The sequence below is a fragment of the Anser anser genome (genome assembly GCF_964211835.1).
Source record: "Anser anser genome assembly, chromosome: 4".
Classification (NCBI taxonomy): domain Eukaryota; kingdom Metazoa; phylum Chordata; class Aves; order Anseriformes; family Anatidae; genus Anser; species Anser anser.
This window is the reverse complement of record NC_139724.1, coordinates 6328127-6344240: the sequence shown is the minus strand read 5'-3', so window position 1 is coordinate 6344240 and position 16114 is coordinate 6328127. Positions and strand designations below refer to the sequence as shown.

The following is a 16114-nucleotide window of genomic DNA, read 5'->3' as shown; positions in this document are numbered from 1 at the left end:
CCCAAGTGACCACCCCGAAGCGACACATAGCAAAGAGCTCTTAAATAGTTAACACCGGATATTTTCCAGCGGGGTGTGTTTGATTGGGATTTTGATGCCCGTTCCTCTGCAGCTTGGAATGATGGTTTAAATCTTTCTCGCCTTCTCCCATGTGAGCAGAGGTGGCGTTTAACTACAGGAAAGTGGTGATTGGGTAATGGTTTGGATACAATTTCAGAAAAATATGAGCGAAAAAGAGTTAGAGGCAGCAAAAGCAGGTATTCTGCCTAATGCCCTCAGCTACCATTAAGAAACATGAAAATCTAATTGTACTGAATGGAAATGTACATCTTCATCGCTGATTATGACACGGAAGAAAATTACTATATGATTGGCATCATAATGGCCAATGTTGAAATGTGATGACACGCCAATATGATGTACATCTCCATTAGGAATGATAAATCAAAGGTTATTCATTTGTGCTTGATTTATGCCTGGGAAATGCTACCAAGGGAAATCTCGATTTAAATCTCTCAAGTCATAAAAAAAAAAAAAAAAAAAAAAAGCTGCGAGTGCCCTCTTCTGGCAACAAATCGGAATTGTACGCCCTGCAGTGCTTTCCACCGTTATTTCTGCATATAATTTAAATTTTTGGTTTTTCATTATCCCTTCCACCACCACCATAGTCTGTGATATTTTGAGTAATATAATTCATTTTCTTTTCTTGTGTTTTATCCTCTGTTTCCGAAGTAGGCTGGATAACATTTAATCCTGTGAAATCTCCCTTCTCAAAACCAGAGGCCTTAATCTTGCTGGTAATCTTATTCCAGGAATACAGCAGAAAACTGCACAAGGTCTGTACAGTTTATTACTGAGTATCGAGGAAAGGATTTGTATTTTCTGAGTTAGATGAGAGTCACAACCTCATGGGTATATGTGAACAGAATCTGATCACGTGAGAAAAGAAATATTACTGGAACTGCACTTAATTTCTGTGTAGAATTGTTGGTTTACACTAAGCAGCTACCCTGTAGTTGTCTGCAGAGAGAAGAGCTGAACAGGAGATGAGAGAGAGAAAATGCCTGGACTTTTTGCTTGCTAGTATTCTCTGTGACCCCAAGCCCTCCATCCACCTTGTTTTCGGTGATGCTGTGGACAACATACCATGCTATCTGTCACACATGACTGCATGGAAGCATCAGCTCTAACCTCTGTTACATATAGGTAAAGCCTCAATCTTTCAGCTGCTTATATCACCCCACCCCCAATTCCTAAATCTTCCAGCTTCTAAGATGCATCTTTTCCCATTCTTCCATGCAGCTAAAACCCTTGCCTAAGTTCTCATTATTTAACAGCTCAGTTGCTGCAACATCCTTTTCTCTGGCCTTGACACACGCAGGCTTGCCTTTGCCCTAATCATACTGAATGCTGCTGCTGTTGCTTCAAAGATCATTTTCCTAGCCTGTCACTTTGAACATGTCACTCCTCTCTTGGCATCCTTGCATTACCTCCCCCTCCCCTATCTCGCATCAACATAAGCTGCCTATCTTCATTTTCAAGTCCCCTGGGACCCTACCTATCATCTCTCATTGTCAGGAGGCACGAACAGGGAACAGAGCAGCTCCAGTAACTGCCCTTACTGAGCAGACTTCTAACTCTGCTGTGCTTGGTCCTTATGTACCTTTTTAGAGTTCAATATGGGGGAAACTAAAAGAGGGGTCACTGTTAAGTGTAGCCAGGGATGCAGTTTTAACTCTGTTAAAACCCTAAAAATGTACCATCTTCTTTTGTCCAGTGTTGCCATCCCAAAGCAAGCCCTTCCTCATTTTCTCCTCTATGGCCTCTCATACTCGGAGAGTACCCTGCCTAAATGTCCTCAGATTTATTTTGGTAGCCCTCTAGAATCATCTTAAAGCTCTCCTTTGCCACGACGTCTACAAAACCTTTGACAACCTTTATACTGCTAGTGAGGTAATACTGCTGTCAGCCACACTGAGCATTCTCATTTCCTTTATTCTCTGTCTGTCTTTTTGTATCTGTCTGTGGTCTCCTGTCCTCTGTTTAGTTTGTAATCACTTTGGGACAGGGCCATCATTTTGTTCAACCTTTACACAAGGCTTTAGACAATATTTGTTGTTAGGGTTCCTGCGTGGTCTAATAATACAGACAATAAATAAAAACAATAACAGGCTGTGGCAGGTGCCCTCATTGATTTCAGGCTGTGGGCAGAGCAAATTGCATGAATGTGGATTGAGTTTTGCGGGTAACCGAGCAAAGGGCAGGAACAGAAGAGCAGTGCTGCGTGTTCCGTTCTAAATGTTGGCCAAAATGCCCTTAATTAAAATCCCTTTTTTGCTTTGAGTTTTTCTTTTGTCAAGCAGTGTAGAGCAGATCCAGAGGCAACCTTTTAGCTTCATGTCATTTTCTTCCAAATAAGTGGGGGGGGGGGGGGGGAGAAGGGAGAAGGCAAAAGTTTATGGGCTTTTGTTTCTTTCTGAAAAATGCTACAGAAGGACTATAAACAGCAGGAGGAATTAAAAACAAAACAAACAAAAACAACAAAACAAACAAAAAAACACAGGACACAGACAATTTGAAGATCTTTAGACCTCACCTTTTGCCCTTTGGCCTTGGTAGAAAACTACTTTAAAAACTTAATCTTTAGGTATTTTGATATGGTAAACTGAGTCTTTGCCTTAGTTTCCTAATCTATAAATTGAGCATCCCTTGCTTTAACTAACACAGGTGCTGTAACCCGTTTTTTGTAAGTCCTTTGAAGACTGACAGAGATGTCATTAATTGTTTTTATGTTGTTGTGACTTGAGTTCAGTTGGTAGCAGAATGTGTTTAAAGCTTATTCGATTCTACAGCCTGCTCTGACCAACTTTCAGCAATGCCCAGTGCCTGCTAGAAAGAAAAAGGGATATGTCTGTATCACAAAACACTCAAAAAGGGTTCTCTGTGGCTCTGAATTGCAGGGGTATCCATAGAGAGCTCTCTTTAGAGTGATATAACTCATAAAGTGAGCAATCTTTGGGATCAGCTCAGAATCCAAATTACACAAAAGTGACTTAAAGTGCCTTAGTGATACCAATACAACACAGAACCTATGTGGTTCAGAGCACCAGCCAAGAGTGAACAGAAAGGAATCACTGGGAGTAATAAAGCAGAGTGCAGCGTTACAAATTGTGTGTCAAAGCACTGGATGAATAGGACAAGTATCAAATGGGATATATAGCAACTGTATGAAAGCCGCAGACAGTTTATGTTTTAAACTGAGCCCCACTTAGTGATAATAAAACCCAGCATTTTATTTAGAGCCTTTTAATCTGAAAGCTCCTGAAACACTTTCAGAGTAATGATTAAGAAAATGTAGATACTCTTTTGTGTTACACAACATAGTCATGGATAATATTAAAAAATAAACATAGGGTTATCTACTAAAATATCTAATACTAAAATCTATCTATAAAAGCTAGATACAGTACTACTTGTTTAATTTAGTCTCCCAAAGAGATTATTAATAAAAGACAAAAAGTACCCCAAAAGAAGACCACATCAATGAGTATAAGGGAAACCAGGATGAGTAATGGGATGGATAGGGTGATGCAGTAGACAGCTCTAATGCAAGATACTGGAATATAAAGTCAGACTCATCCTGAGAGTGAGTGGTACCGAGCCCCTGCAGAGCCAGCAGTCCAAGGGAGATTTCAACCCGAGAAAGAGAACCCAAATTCCTAAAGGCCTTTTATGCAGTGCAGTCTGTGTGAACTACTCTGAACTGAGGCTTATGAGGATCATCAGGTTTATGTATGTTGATCGCTATGTTTGTTGTGGAGGGTTTTTTTGTTTTGGTTTGGGGTTTTCGTTTTTTGTAACATTTAGTATATCAGTTCTAGAAGCAGAAGAAAACAATAGGTGAAAAGCAAGGCAGTTAAGAACGAGACTGTACAGGCATAAGAACTTAATAGTTAGATGGTACACTGTGGGCTAAAGTGAAGGCATTTATTTATTGTCTCAATCAAATGGCAACCTTAGCTTTTTCTTTTTCCTGTTATGTTGTTAGTCTTACAACACAGAAAACATTTTCTTTCCCTGTGGAACTCCTCCAAGTCAATCCACACCCACAAGGAAACCCAACCTTTAATACTTTGCAATAAATAAAACATCAGGAATAAAGATATACAACAACACATTATGATGAATATTACCAAAAAGCATGCACAGGTCTGTTCAATAATGTCTCTTTGGAAAATTCCTCTACTGATGTATCTAAGCACTTAAGAATTTAATATCTGAGTGCCTCACAATCGCTAATGGATTTTAGGCTCCCCTCGCTCAAAAGGCAGAAAAGCATATTGCCATTTTACAGATTTAGAACTGAATAGGCAGTGACTTGCCCAGGGTCATATGTAAATCTTTTGGTGGCAGTGGGGATTGGAGTCAGGGTTTCTGTATCCTGGTCCAGTACCTTAAGCCACTTTTTTACTCATTTAGAGATACGCATCATAGCATTTAGGAAAGGGCTGTGCATTGCATAATGCTATTTGGCATTTTTAATAACCCAGGTCCTTCTAGGCCTGACTACAAAATCGGTAAGACTTTGCTAGTAGCTTAACCTTTAAGAGAAGCTGCTCTCCTGTCTGGTATACATTTGCCCTAACCTTAGAAGCTGTACACAGCCCTGTAACAGTTTGTGTATTGGTAGCCCACCCTGCAAAGGAAACTGTTCAGGAAAAGTTAGGAACCAGGTTTTGCAGTGTGCTTAAAAGCACTTTGCTGCATACAGCTTGGTCGGGAAAATCCTAAACAAGCAAAGTGATAAAACGAACAAAAAATCAAATGCAAAAAACCTCCCTTCAGCTAAGCTCTACAGGAATGGATGGCTCACAGTCGATTCTGCACCCATGTTTAAGTTCTCTAACCCCTGGTTAAGTTCTCTAACCCCTACCTAAGGGAGCACTTAAGCACTTTAGCCTTAAATGCATGAGCAATCACGTTGCCTGGGGGCTGGGGGCTGGAGAGAATATTCATGTGCTTTGCTGGGTCAGGACCCTGACCAGGAGTCTGTGGATAGCTGATGCTTTTGAAAATCAGGCCATTTCTTTAGTGCCTTACACGGATCTGGGAGTCTAACTTTAGGCAGTTGTGTTTTTCAAATCCAGGCCTAGCTACATTCCCCACAGGAAAGAGAGCATCCCTGATATTTGGGTCAGAACACTCCCACTAGGGATAATTGCTTTAAACCAACGGCCAGCCAAGAAGCAAACCAAACCGAAGAACCACCACGGGCACCCTTCCCCCCACAAGCCTTTCTTACCCCCAAGGTTAGTTTGGGACCACAGTACATTTTGAATGGCTGTTGATACAAAGTCATGCTCTTTTCCTTTTCATGTCACTTATTTAAAGAGGAATCTTGAAGCGGTTGTTTACTGCAGCAATGCTTAGGAAGAAAAAGAATAGCAAGTGTATTTTCAAATGCCCTTAGCAGCTTTCTTTTTATTTTGCTCTCCAAGCCCCTGCTATTCAAGTTCTCTTCTCCTCAGAGCACTAACAGCTAAATTGTTCTATGCACACAGCTCCCATTAGCAAGAGAAGGAGTCATGCACATCATTCCCATGAACCACTTTAACAGCGTAGTCCTATATGACAAGATGTGCCTCAAAGAGAGAGAATGCTAGATAAATATTAACCACACAAGGTTCTCATTTTAGCTTACATTTAAAATAGCATTTGGATTTTTAAAACGTACACTTCCATTATTTGGCAGTACTTATCTTTGTCTTACCAGTTTAAGAAATTAGATATGCCGGAGCATAACAAATCTGCGTTAGAAGCATGGGGTTTGCTGTTTTATACTGGAGGAAAAAAAGGAGGGGCTGACATTTGTATTTACTGTCATACCTCAATAATCCACAAACCCTAATTTATCAGCAACAAGTTCATGTCTTTTGCTTTATATTAATTGCATTGAAATTTCCATCAATTATTCAAACTCTCAGTAGTCACAACTCATTTAATATATCTTGCTCCATACAGTCGGAGGTCTCACTGCACTTAGATATTAGATTCATATACGGAAAGACAATATGATTTCTTTGCATGACAGAGATTCCCTTGAAATCCTCCTGCCCTCCCCAAAAAGGTTCAGTTTAATATGAATTAAAGTATGCCTCTGACTAACTCTCATATGGGAAGCATACCAACTTCAAGGGTTGCATCAAAATCAAGCTCAAAAATATAATAAGGAATTTATATGCTCTCATTACATACATTCACAAATACTACATAGTATAAAGGAAATAGAAAAAAATGTTGGGTAGTGTGGGAGGAGAGAAAAACATGTTTTTTCCTAATGTCAGACAATTAGTTTCTGATTTATATCTCAAAGCACATCAGTTGGTAAACCTTGCAATTTCATCTTCGCTAGAGTAGCTGCGGATGGCATTACAGAAAACTCATAAAAATTTAAAACCATTTTCTAAGTCTAGTAGACTTTTTCTGCTCTGTTATCAATGACAGTGAAGTTTGGTATCTAGATGTGGATTTTGTAGTGAAAATAGACCCTCTTTTCGATGAGTTTTGCTTTTTTTTTAATTCTTTTTTTTTATTAAATCAGTAGACCACTCACTCTTCACAGTTAAAAGCAGTGACTGACAATCACATGGGTATTTTTCTGTAACCATCAATACCAGTAGCTAGTAAAACAAGCAAACAAATAACCCCAAATTCATAATACAAGGTAGAAAATGTGTATCTTAAATAATTCAATCCACACTCAAAGTGGCCAAGCAGCCATGCTGGAGTGCAGGGATATAACTTTAAAACACAGCAACCTTCAAGGTGGAGTGCCCCCCCGACAGCTGAAATTCTCCAAGCAGTCGTTACCATTTACTCAGAATTTTGGACAAGGCAAAAACATAAAAGCTCCCAGAATTGTTGCATATTACCACCATTCGTCATATTGTGGTCTTGGGGGTCAATGTCTTTCCTTCCCCACTTGATATTATTTTCATATTCTTTTATCACCAACCTGGAGTCCATGAGAATCTGCACAATAACAAACCAGTGAGTTCATGCAGCAAAGGGCTGCAGTATGGACAAAAGAGAGATTTCAAGTACCATGCTACCAGGAGGCTTATTTAAACCATAACAAACTAATTAAAAATTGCTTGACCGTACCTTTTTAATTGGCTCCCTGATAGAAGGGTTAATAAGAATTCTAATACCTGTGTTAAAAAAAGACAGATAAAGAAAACAGCGTAATGTAAAATAATTCAGATTGTCTCTGTGTAAATGAGGCAATAAATGCCTGCAACACGAAGCTCAGTCTGACTTCACAGCAGGGCCCAGTGCTTAATTGAAAGTCCTAACTAGACACATTTATCAAAGAAATCACTCAGAGGGAAATTTAATTATCACAATTAATCTATATTTTTTTTAGAAAGTCTCAGCAAAGCACATTGAAAATTTCTTTGGGAAGAATTTTACGCTGTTAGAACCACAAAAGTCAAACACCAAACTTCTTCCAGGAAAAAAAAAGAAAAGAAAAGCAGGGGGGCACAAGGCACACTGCGCGAGGAGCTCACAGTAACGCCACTTAGGCACAGCCGAGAGTAATGAGCGGCATCCCAGCAGGAGCTCGGATGGCAATACCTCTTCCTAAGCCACAAAATTGCTGCCTTTGCAAGCAGGAGAGAATGCCTGGCTCTTGGAGAGGGCTGTACCCACATGCTTCAGGTCCTTTGCCACGGTTTGCTTGGCCCTGCAGCATCCCAGGCTGCAATACCTGCTCAGTTGGCATCCAGCACAAACTCAGCAGAGCCCAGAGGCACAGCTGGGCCTCGACCCGGCACTAGCATCTGGTGCCTCGGTACAGCAAGGAACCAGCGGCACATTTTGTCAGAACACTTGCGTAAACAGGAGAGGTCTTCTGTAGAGTTGTCCCTGTGTGTGGCAGGGCATTCCTCCTGATATTCATCTCCGAGCTGGCCGAGTTGTGTGAGTTGGGAAGGTAGCTCTGAGCTTCCCCTACCTGCAGTTTCCCAAGAGGTTTTCATTTACTTGCTTTTTAAAGACCAGGCAACATGTAAGTCTAGTTAAGTTTTCTTTTGTTTTTGAAAAACAGCCCATTATGCTGAGCTCTTCCTCTCCTTTCATGTCTCCAGCGTGAGTCTGGGGTGCTGCAGAAGACTGCTGGCACTGTACTTGTAGGAGCAGATAACAAGTAAATTTGTGTGGGTCGCATGGCTCTGGATGTGCCTGTGTGTAGATGAAAAGAAAGGCCTGAGAAATGCCATGATGAAAATCCCCTTTGGGTTTTTAGGGCTCCTGGACATTAGCGTGCAGCAAGTGATAGGCAGGAACCCACTCCTTGGCTTAGAGAGCTCAAAGCTCCAGCGCTTGTGTTGGAGGCAAGGTGCGAGGAACTGGCGTACTTGCAGTGGTTTCAATGAAGGGCAAAAGCAGGCACTCAAATGGACAGGGAAGATGGGGTTGCAGATTTTCTTTCACTTTGTGTGGTTTGCACAGCTCCACAACCTGCTCCTGTTTCCCCATGCTTAAAGGGAATCCATAAGACACACTGAGGTAGCACCGTTTTCCTCTTGCTCTTGAGAGTCAGAGAACATCAGAAATTATGGCCCATGTTAACACTTTTGTGCATGCTGTTTTTCCCTCTTCTTCAGTGGGAAAAGTTGCAGCTTGCTCTCCCGATGTCGCTGAAGTTGTTTACTGCCTTTTTTTTTCCTGTGCTTCCTACATTATTCAGGTTATACTAATCACCAGAGGGGAAGGAAACAACTCCAGAGCAGATTGAATTACTGTTTAATTGGGCATCCTGTGAAATAAACATTGTGACTTGGATAAGATTAAAATGTGAGTCACAAGTCTGGTGAGTTTTCAAGTGTTAGAGAACGCAGTGAGAGAATCAGGCAAGAACAGCAGAGGAGAGAGCAGCTAGAAGCAGTGCTGGACATGGTGACTTGTTTTCCCCAGGCTCAGATAAAAGCTGCAGTGGACAGAATTGAGCAAAACTGTCAGTTCTTTATTTAAGAAGAACTACGTTGTCAAACAAATTTCCTTTTGTATTCATTTGCCTGTGCTGAATCCATCTGTGAATGCCCTTTGGAATTGCCCTACTGCCCAATGCAGCCAAGTTCATAGACACTAAATATTGGTACTTAGAAGCGCTGCTGAAGAAGGACTTCACCAGCAGTACTGGCATCGCATGCACTCTCCATTTACATCTGATCCTTTATGGTAGTTCTGGTGAGTAGATTTGCTGGAAGAAACAAGTGACAGGCACAGAAATGAAAACTCTGTTGTAGAATATTCATAAAAATAAGAATAGTGATCGTGTAGCGATGACTACACGCAGCAGCCTCACTTACTTAACAGACCTGATGCTGCATTGAAGGACAGGGGCCCTCGCTCAGCCACTTAGGCCCCCTGCTTCACAAGCTTACCTAAGTTCACCTGTCCCTGGAAACTGCTTTCTCCTGAGGCAAAGGAGAGGCTGGCTGAGGTGGGAGAGCGTGATGGAGGGAGCTGCCTGACAGGAATCAGCCAGAGATCAGCCTGTCCTGCACTGCCCCTGAGCAGCGGCTGATGGAGGCCTTTGCTGCCTGCTGTCTCCCAGAGGTGGCCGCACAGCAGCCGCCAGGAATAAAAGGTTCCCCCAGCCTATGACAACCCCCTGAGCTCTCTAGGCCTCAGGCTATTTATTGTGGCTTGGAAATTGCAAAGGTTGTTGGTTTGCCGGTTACCACCAGGTGGCCTAACTATTCCACCGTTCACGAGGAACCAGGCCTCCATTAGAGAGAGCAGCAGCTGGAACTTTTTAAGCTTTACATATTTTTTCTTCCCGAGCCTCCAGCTCCCCTCCTTCCCCCTCATTCAGTTGATTAAAAGTGATCAGGGCTGCTCTGATTTCTCAACCAAATCCTTTCCTCAAAGGAATTGAGAAAAAATCGTGCTTCCACCAGTCCAGCCCTAGCTTTAGAGACCAAGCTCAACCGTCTCTGTTTACCACGTAGTCCAAATGTGCTCATGCCATAGTGACGCAGGTGACTGGGCCCTCTCCTTGTGAGGTTAATTCCTTTGTTTGTTGCCTCAGGTATGCCTCTGGAAGTTGATTTTGTGACATCCCAGTTCTGCACAGGCCACATAAGAAGGTTTAGAGCTGCCTTATGCCCCTGAAGCAGTGCAGAGTGGATTTGGTGGGCCAGAGCATGTGACTCAGCAAATGGGGTTTGATTTTTACAACCATAGGCAGCTTGGGACATGAGCAATCCCCCTACTCGGTAGATCAGGGGAAGCCCTTTGGGTCCTGGCTGAGCTAACAGCTCCTTGGGGATAATGAGGAGCTGGTGTTACAGATCTCTCCATGCAGTCATGGACCCATCTTGGACTGAAAGGAGCTCAACTTGATCTAAAAAGGGGAAGGAAGATAGTCTCAGATGTTTGTCTCAAGTGTTTTTTTGTTTGTTGTTTTTTGTTTGTTTGTGGTTTTTTTTGTGTTTTGTTTTTGTTTTTGTTTTGGATGAGAGGGGTAAGGAAAGCTCAAGCTGGTGTCATAGCAGTGTGAAGTAAGAATAACTACGCTGATGCCAATGGTGTTAGACCAAAATGCAGGTATTCGAAGGCCTCTGAATGGCTTCTTAGGAGAAGGAAGCACGATTTCAGGAGATGAGTTATTTCCTGTGCTGTAACACTGATGGCTTAGTTTTCTATTTTCTACCATCTATATAATGCCGGAGAGCTTTTGGAAGGTACTTTCAGAACAATTCTCAGTAACTAAAGTGATTAACTAAGGTTGTTAATTTGGTTAAAACGTCTGTGATTCATATGTTTACTGATCTTTGTAATTATGCATTTCTGTTTTGATGTGAGCGGGGACAAGGTATGATGATGACAGGCACAAACATCACGTCAGAGCCCAGCAATAGAAGCAACTCCCCGAGATGAGTTCACATCAGCTCTTAAACTGGTGCCTGACAATCCTAAATCAATGGTATGCAGTTTCTGGATGCCCACTCTCATAATACAACTGCAGCACAAGCGATAACTTCATCGAGCAGATTTTCCTAAAGGATGTGGTGATTGAACTTTCAAAAATACCAGTCATTTGGAGGAAATTTCAGGAGTCTTTAAATTACTTTGGTAAATGGATTAGTTATAACTAATAAATACCTGGAAATCGGTAGAAGCTTTCAGTTGCATCACAAAAATGTCGTGAAGTAATACTGGATATTTCAGCTACTTTAACCTAGCCTTGGGCACAGAAGAGTCCAATTCTGATCATTTGCAGGATAAGCAATGAAATTCAGGGTAACGAGACCTTAGCTAAGGTGTTACTCTGGATTTACACCTCTGCAGATAGAATCAGATGCTATCTCCTAGTCTATGCATCCTCTGAGAATAAAATTAATTTTGAATTCTCGTATCATCTGCTTGCTCGTGCACTTATTTGCTAACTGTCTGACTGAGTGAGCTATTCTGGGTCAGTATGATTTAGGCATCCTTTATTACACAGTTTCCAATTCAGTACATTTTTTAATCAAGACTAAATTGAAGTCAGGTTCCAGGTACATATAAATATAATATATATTTAGTGAATACATTGAAAATCCCCAAGTCTAATTTTGAATGTAACTATAATAGCACGAAAAAATATGAAGGTTCTTTTATTTTATAGAGGAGTGTTAAAATATTGCCACTTCTTAAAGGCAAGTTAAGACCTATTTTCATATTTTCAAAATCACATTAGCTAAAAGCTTGTTAAGGAATAAATAGTCCAGAGGATAATTGAGACTTAGCTGGCTTAAGCATTAATGAATCAAAATCAGATGCCAGATCATTAATTAATTCTACAAATTATAATGTTGCCATTACTGGCAAATACTATAAGAACTAATACCAAGAAGCAAATTAAACTGCATAGTTTTCCTTCTTGCTCCATATTTTTTGCCAAAAATAAAAACGCCATGGTTATTTTTGGTCGATTATATACAGTGTCTATATTTTTAAAACTTTTGGAGGATTCTTAATTTTTAAAAACATTTCAATTTATTTAACGTGCTATTTCTAGAATGTGCCTATCATAGACTATAAGGACATTTCCATCAGAGCTGTAACCCATGGAAAGTGAAATGTAGCGAAAGTGACAGAAAAGTCAATTCAACACTTCCTAAGCCTCACAAAAATTCACACCCCTTCAAATCAGTCTCTTTGGCAAAAAGAGAATAATAGACGGGTCTTGCAAAGTGGTCTGAAGTGCAACCATCTCAGACTCTGTCAGGCCAATGTGGAGAACAAATTTTAGGGTTAGCAGGAGGGGCAAAGGAGATGGTCAGCTGGACATTTCTAGCCACCTCTTCTGATCATACAACACGGAGACTTTAACATATTTTGAAGGTGACAAACTTTAAAAACTGTTTCACAGAGCGGAGAACCCATCAGGGGAGCTGGCTGTAACAGTTAACCACTGAGGCCAGAGCCTTATGAGGAGTAAAAGGCTCAACAATAACAAAGGGATGTATCGTGAGATAAAATGAGATGGTGTAATGGTACTTTAGTCAGAATAAAACCCGAGGGCCAAAATGACAGGTTTTGGACCTTTCTCTGAAAGCTCCCAATTTTTGAACTCTTTGGTGTGTAACTTTTCTTGCCATCCCATCATGTGACAGACTCCAAAGTGTTCTTGGATGTAGAGCATGCAGATTCTTGTAAAGCACATCCAAAATGATTTAACTGGACACCAATCATAAGCCAATGTATCGGTGTACTAATGTAATTGTTTGCTCACTTAAGCATCACTAAATACGTGGCTCAGTGCAATCTTTTCTGGCTGAGACTAAGTTGTCCTGAAGGATCCAACAAAGTCTGTCAGGTCTGGCACCCACAAGAGCTTTGTGCCTGTAAGAGCAAGGTATGGAAGCAAGTCTCATTTTTTCTGTATACAAATGTTCCATTTTTTCCCATGTTGATTGGTGTTTTCATTCCATTTTCTTCCTCTTTTTAATTGAAAAAAGTCTGGATAGACCTGTGTTTTGTAGGAATAACAGTAAGACATTCTGAAATAAAAATATTCTTGCAGCTTTCTGAAACCAAACACAGCTCAATTTCCAGTAGGAATCAGAGCCTTGTGAATCTTGATAACGTAAGCTGTCTTTCAGCTGAAGAACAAGTAAGGTGCCAGCTTACTTTCATTTTGCCTGTATTAATTTTCAGCCCTCAGTATCTGTCCACCATCAGTGGTGGACAAATCTTTGTTGCCAAAAGAAGCATATAATTGTAGATCAGAGCCTGCTAGCACCATGCTGATATTCTCTTATGATGGCTTCATATATATGCTGAATAGATGAATTCTTGGTAATTTGTCATCCTTTGGGACCTCTGAGCTACCGAAAGGTGCTGACCTTTGCCATGCAATAAAAATGAAACTGGCAATAGGCAACACTGTAGATAATAATGCATTCTAATATATCTACATTATCTACCCCCATACTGAATTCATGGCCCTTTTCCATGTCTGGAGATGACAGATAATACCAAAGCTGTTTTATTACAACTTTTGGCCTCCTGCCAAAATTAGAGCTTCTAAAAATAGACCTGTAATTACGATCTGCCTCTGAAGTCGCTGTCTTGAACGCAAGTCCAGAAGCTGCTGACGGCAGCCAACATTGGGTGCCTAGGCAGCATAGCAGGACAGGCATATAGGGATGGTCCCTCCAAGGACTTTTTGAGCCTGCAACAATTTGCAGCTCACTGACTTTCTGAGATTTAAGAGCCCTTAAGGAAACTTTGTTATATGAATTCGTCCAGTCATTCTTTTTGTTAAGTCGGTATAAAGTGAAAAATATTGCTAATAAGAGTCAGTGTTTTAGTTTTTGTCTCTGATCAGGCTGCCCCATTAGACTGTTTGGAAGACGGCATTTTTTTTTCGAAAGACTCACAGGTGGAAAGGGCTCTTCTTCCGTAGCTGGATGGCCAAGTTCTTGGTGAAATAGCTGCTGTAATTCTGCTGTGATTTCCTATTATCATTAATTATTTGCTAGGTCACTTGAAGCCTGCAATGCTATCCCTTAAAAAGATTTAAAATCTAAACATATCAAAAAAAACCTACCAACTCTGTGTTTATTTGGCATGGCTTACATTCCTATTTTCTGACATTACAGCCGTAATTCTTTTGACACTCTGAAGTCTGAAGTCTATCCCTGTTGGCAATTATTAATGCCACCATCATCAAGGAGAACTGAGAGCCTGAAACAGGAACTTTCACAACAGTGCCGTGAAAGCATGGAGTGCTCAGCTGCTGTAGAAACATCTTCTCCCTGAGACTGTCTTGCTCTTTTGCTTTCATTTCCATCTTTTCCCATCTATGGAAGTTAATAAATTACATTAATTAACAATTAGGCCAAATCTATGCAAGCTAACAGAAACTTTGTTCCAGATGGACTGCGGCAGATAATGAGGAACAGTTGATAGCAACTTTTTCATTTTCAAAGGGAGTCCAGTGGTGAATCATGACTATGGCAGTTTGAGGAGAAGGAGGCAAAACAATCTTTCATCTTTGCACGTCAGATGTCTGTTGGCAAATAACTAACACTAACCAGCAAATGGCACCAAAACAGATGCATATTTTTTGTCTGTTTGTTACTGTCATACAAGCTTTCAGCTGCTTTATTGAAACCATGTGTATTGAGGTGATTTTTGTCTGTGATTTTATAGAATACACAAACATGTTGATGCTTTTGCATGATGGACCTACCACACAGTGCTGCATAGTCAACAGACACCTAAAGATCAGATGCTCTGGAAAAAAAATGCATTAGATGAGACATGATTTTAAACAAGAATAGTTTATGCCAATATAATGCCTCATACAGATTCACTGATTTGCATATAAATGTGCAGTTTTTGTCTTGAGTTGTGTAACCGTGGACACTATTATCCCTGAGTGAAAGCAACTGCATGTCAATTAAACTAAGTTCCTATAATCAAGTTATCTGCAGTAGTGCAAAAGGCAAAACTTTCTTGGCAGCCAAGCTGGCACTTGGCAGCTCTGAGCTGGCATTTGCATCTCCCATCTTTGATGGAGAGGGTGCAGTCTACCATGCTGATGAATTTGCCATAGCCCCGGCACGCTAGGTGCTCCTGGTTTTGTACCCAAATATCCCTAATCAATTTCCACTGGGTCATGTTTAAATTACAAGTTCATTGGCACACACCTTCAATGAGCTGGCGTGCACTCTTCCTGCTCCGTTGTCATTTACACTGAGGGATGTGAAAGAAGAAGAAAGAGGAAGTCCGTAAAATATACTCCCGGAGCTTCTCAAATGAACAAATTGTGGAATAGTATAAATCACAATAGAAGCATGGTTTTTTTGTTTACCTGTTTTTTGTGAAGCCTTCCTAGGAGAGGTGACACAATGGGGGAGATCCTGCCCTTCAGAAAGTTAATGGGAAGCATTTCAGCATTGCAACAGGGGCAGGATTTTTCTGTCTGTCTATCATCCTGTTCCTTCTCTGCCTCCTCTCCAGCACTCACACAGTAGACAAAGAACCGTACCGCTGTTATTTCAGCTGTCATTTCAAAGGAAGAAGACTGACTTAATTCCCTATCACCAGGTCAGTTAATTGGCTGGCGGTCATAAAAGGATAACAATTTTTATTGTTCAATTTAATTAGACATAGGCTAGAATAAAATCATTTGAATTTTCTCAGAATGTGCTCTATCTCTTGGATAAAGCATAAAAGCTTATTTCAATGGAAAATCATGGCTTGAGTCACATCTGGAGAAATCCTAGTGCCTGAAGTCACTGAAATAAAACTTCTTTGTGTAGCCAAATGCAAAACCCGTTCTGTTTTCTGTAAGAACTGTGAGCAATGTTAAGTGTATTTTATCCATGTTGGTTTTTGGAAAAGAGGTTAAGCTCCTAGTTAGAGGTTGTAAAACAGGGCCTGGGAAAATCATAGAAATAGATTATGTTAATTGATTGTGGATAAAGACGAGAACTGCCTTTAGGATCTACCGTTCCTTTAGGATGCTGCAGAACCTTACAGCTTCAGCAGACGCTGTAACCAGCATACAGCAAAAATGCAAGCTCTGGCATCTTAAGAAACACTT

General features: G+C 40.8%; 2 long non-coding RNA genes across 17 annotated transcripts in view; one reads left to right on the top strand and one right to left on the bottom strand.

Moving 5' to 3' along the window:
• LOC310899314 overlaps nt 1–16114 on the top strand; it is a 284820-nt gene that overhangs the window by 200994 nt on the left and 67712 nt on the right. The window lies entirely within an intron of this gene.
• Nucleotides 6809–14156, bottom strand: LOC310899322. The gene is made up of 2 exons (XR_014584203.1): nt 9450–14156; nt 6809–9265 (listed from the first exon to the last, which is right to left on the bottom strand). It is a non-coding gene; the product is annotated as an uncharacterized lncRNA (long non-coding RNA).